Consider the following 4,633-nt stretch of genomic DNA (forward strand, 5'->3'; position numbering starts at 1 on the left):
GCTGTGATCATTGTAAAAAAAAAAAAAAAACGGGTGCTATTTAGCTCGCTCGCCAACGACTCGGCTCGTTTGTGTGGCCAGCTCGTTTGCACTAACGAACACCGTACTCCGTACACATTGCAGTACATGTCAACCGGGGAGTTGTAAAATAGTCGTAACATATTTTACGACTCCCTGGTCGATCGAGAGGCCAGTCGCGTGCAAAGTGAAAATCACTCGCAGTTACAGTGACTGTATGCCTACACGACATTTGTGTTGTTTCAGTTGTCGTTGCAGCTTTGGTGGACTCTACAGATGTCTTCTTCCGCATTTGCTGACCTGTCGCAGGATATGCTTCGGTCACGCTACGCTCCTTTGTTTGGCGAAGTGCTGAAACGTTGTAAAAATAACGGAACTGGTTCGGATGTGAAGCGCTATGGGAATGGGTGTGTCCACTCGAATTCCTTCCAGAGATGAAGCTGCAGGAAGCCTCAGCCCTTCTTCTATTTTTCTTGTTTCACTTTTCGATAGTGTTAGTGAACATTCAAGAACTGATGCATCTACATCTCATCATTCCTCCAAGCAGGAAGATTGGCCTCTGCTCTAGATTTGTTTCATTGGAACTTGTCTAAGTTCTGTAATATTGCACTACAAAAGCGTGACGGGAAATGTCCCTGAAGATCTTCGAATATTCAAGACAGATATGGGAGGCTAGTGAAAACGAATACTATCCGACCGTATTAAAAAAAGGACAATGCGCTTTTCAAGTTTTCCGTTTTGTCCGACACTAACAATTATCACCTAAAGAAAGTTGTTGACATTGTGAAAAAAGGGGGTTTGTCAACTGATCAGTAGCCATGTTTTTTTACCCCATGGCTTTTAGAGCATTCTGGGACGTGCTTCGTAGTAGTGTTTCTCAAAACGGTCTCTTGCGACCCTGAAGTTCTTAAAGGGGAACGGATACGATAATTTACTTTTTTACTTTACACCCAAAAATCAAAACTTCATGGTCCGTAGAGTTTTGGACGCTGAGTCGAATGGTGAAGGTCCCACTTCAATCCGACCAAGCGTTCTTGAGATATATCAGTTTGCAATTGTCCTCTTCGGGTCCGTGCCATGACGTCACAAACCCGTGACGTCATTGAGACTTGGTGATCCTTTGGCCAGATCAAGAAACACTGGGATTTCGCATCTTCTTTCTGTTTGTCCATGGAAGAAGAGGGTATTTGTGTCATCATGGCTTTTGGCTGTGTTGTTGGCATAGGAAGGACTGTTTGCAGCGCCAGCGCCTCTAGCTGGCATGTTTTTTCCTGTATGAACACACAGTATGTACTGTTGATAAGCTACATCACGCAATGACCCGCAGTTCAAGGAGAGAAGATAGTCCACATACCGGCAACAGTGTACACCTATTTGGGAACTCGTTGCATTTTCTCAGTATGGATGTAGATGAGAGCCTGACATTATTATTATTGTGTGTATGCGTGCACGCGCGTGAGTGTGTGTGTGCGCGCGCAAGCGCGTGAGTGTGCGCGCAGGAGCGTGAGTGTGTGCGTGCGCGCGCCCGTGCGTGAGTGTGCGCGCACGTGAGTGTGTTTGCGCGCACGAACGTGAGAGACAGACATTATTATTATTGTGTGTGTGGGTGCACGCGCGTGAGTGTGTGTGTGCACGCACGTGCGTGACACTGAATGTGTGTGCGCGCACACGCGTGAGTGTGTGGGCGCGCACACGCGTGAGTGTGTGTGCGCGCACATGCGTGTGCTTTTGTGTAATGTAATTATAACATTCCAAAGATATTCACGTCATCTATTCTGTGTTCTCCTTTATGTCATTCTCTCCCCCTTGCGGGAGGGACATGGAATGACAAGTAGTAGATGCATTGCCGTTAGTGATCCTGAGGGATGTGTGCGTATTCAACCAAGTGCATGAGTGCGCGCATGTGTGCGTGCACGAGCATGTGCACAGGCACTTGTATGCTTATGCACTCGTGTGCGCACGCGCTTGTGAAATTGCGTGTCTGTGTGCGTGAGCATGTGTGACTACTATACTATGTGCCCACCAAGGTGAGCACATGTGCGTGCGTGTGTGTGGGGCGCAGGCGGATATGTGCACACGTTTTAGAATAATAATCAAGAAGGACAGAGCTGTTCCGGTAATGCAGTCATGAGACACCACAGTAGGGCAAAACGCACTCAATATGCTACTGTGCTGCTGCTGCTGCTGCTGCTGCTGCTGCTAGAGTGCACAGCTTAATTGTTGGTACACAGCTACGTGAAATACAAGAGAATGTCTCAGCATTCTGTAAAGACTAAGTGATAATGCAAAAGGTGAGAATGTATTTCGCCACAATACAAATTGAGGTGCAGTCCACTTATGTGAGATAAAGCACAAGTGAACCGATACACATTGCACGACTTGCACGGAGATAATGCTAGCCATGTTACGCAGCAAACTCCATGTACAGGGGTACGAGTGAGGAGACTATTGATCTGAGTACGGTGCGAATACAAAATTTCACACAATTTACGATATGAAGAGAACGATTCGATTTGTGAGCAGTACGTAGGACTATACTGTGAAAACACTTACGGATTGTCAGGCTTGTCTGAGCTGCTTTGGCTGCCGTTTCATTTCGAAATAGCCCAGCCAACCGGTTGCCAGATGTTGCTGATGGAGAGCGACTTCTCCAATTGCAGTCATTTCTGCTTCATCCACATTTACAGCCCGAATGGAAGCCGCCGCTTGCGCTGCCACATCCTTTCCTGAAAATTTCGGCTCATGCCCGAAGCCAAACATTTTCAGCTCAGGCTCTGAGCTTTCAAGCTCGTCTGATACGTCGGAATCGCTCATGGTGAGGACGTCTTTGTCAGAACTATTCCTTTCACATACCAAATTACCTGTACTTTCTGAGCTTGGCCCAAGCAAGCGAGTCTCAATGACGTAGAAGGGCGTGTTGGGGGTGTGTCGCGGCGGCATGACGTCATGGTGCGTCCCCCGAAAGTACAATTTAAAACCTTAATTTGGCCGTCACAAGAATTCAGCGTATTCTTGCAGTTTTTTTCTTTTGTTTCGGCTTGTATTGGACCAATTAAACATGTTTATAAGTTTGAACTGAATATGTCCATGCGTTATGGAAATATTTATATGTTCCCAAAAGGGAACGTTGGCCGGATCGCGTACCAAAATGACCATGGTTTTTATGAAGGGAAGATGCAATATGATATAATGGATTATGTTGTCTTCTAAGTGTTTGTGGAGCAATGCAAACATGAACAAGCAGTAATGGAGAAGAAAAAAATATTTAATAGTCGTCAAAGAGTGTCCAGCAATGTTTCTTAGTGTTTTCGGCTGCTACCGTTCGCGTCTCGTATACACCGTGGCATTCGATCCTCGATCGAAATGCAGTCGAACTCCACACTGAGAACAGTAACATATCGTGGTTTGTCTGCACCATTTACAACGACATTGTGTTGTCCACATTCTTGTTGTCAAACGCACTTGTATTGCACATCAACAGCAAGACACTGGTGCTTCTGGGCGGGGTCGGCTATAATTAAATAGGACGGCGATCTCGGGTTGAGCCTGAATGTAGGACATTGGCTTGGGGCTCACCGCTGCTTGAAAAATTGGCACTCTCAGATCAGTTGTAAGAATGTGGAGCCAGACAAAAAGAATTACAAGGAATCTCTCAAGATTGTCGGTCTCCGAGCTAATGTTAGCCTGGTCTGTATCGCGGGTATCGCGCAGTATTTTCTCGTCCAATAGTGTTTAGAGATGTACAGGGTGTGTATACCTCGCGATTGGCAAGTGGGTGATGCTGTATCTCATGGTGATCGTGAAGGGATTTGTCCAGTTCAATTTCAGGACGCAAATCGTAAACACCAGTCTATTTCACCCAACGCGTTGCTCCAGCGGGTTGGCGTTTTTTTTGCGGTCGTACTCACTATCAACAGGAAAGGGACCAACATCATTATCCTCTCCATTCGTCACGTGGTAGTTGTCTAGGTCCATATCTCTTGCAAGTTCGATGAAACCCTTATCATCCGTTGAATCATCTGATTTACTACTCTATTTCATCGTCCACGTTCAGATCAACGAGAAGTGCTGAGCACACATGCTCTTTCCCTGGGCACAGCAAATTCACTGCATCAGAATCACGGAGTCATTAGCACCATGCAGTTGTGAATTTGCAGTGCACACAGAAGGAGCAAGTGTGCTCACCACTTCTTTTTCGAGTTCAGTCCTGAGCTGCAGGATGCCTTACCCCTATAGCGCTTACGTTCAGATTGCCAGTAATCGGTGGCGCTAGGACTAAGTCCTGAAGTGTGTTGGAGTTCTCAACAATGTCCTTAGCTTCCATTGGAATCACTTTTGAGTCCCTTTCCAGAAAGGACTCTGCTACTGTAAACGTTTCCCTCTGCCGTACCACATTACAGCTAAAGCGATATTTTCTGACAAAAATGCAACCGCGCGGAGGAAAAGATCATCGAAAGTGCAGGAGAACGCCATAAAGCATCCATACTTTGCTGAATATTGTTCAAGTGAATCTTGTTACACAAAAGAAAACCTACTTCAGAAGTATACTATTCCTTTGGAGACTGTTTAGCAATCTTTACTTTGGCAAATGTCAGCCTCGCACAGCATTGCTGTA

The sequence above is a fragment of the Sycon ciliatum genome, chromosome 11 (assembly GCF_964019385.1).
Source record: "Sycon ciliatum chromosome 11, ocSycCili1.1, whole genome shotgun sequence".
NCBI classification, from domain to species: domain Eukaryota; kingdom Metazoa; phylum Porifera; class Calcarea; order Leucosolenida; family Sycettidae; genus Sycon; species Sycon ciliatum.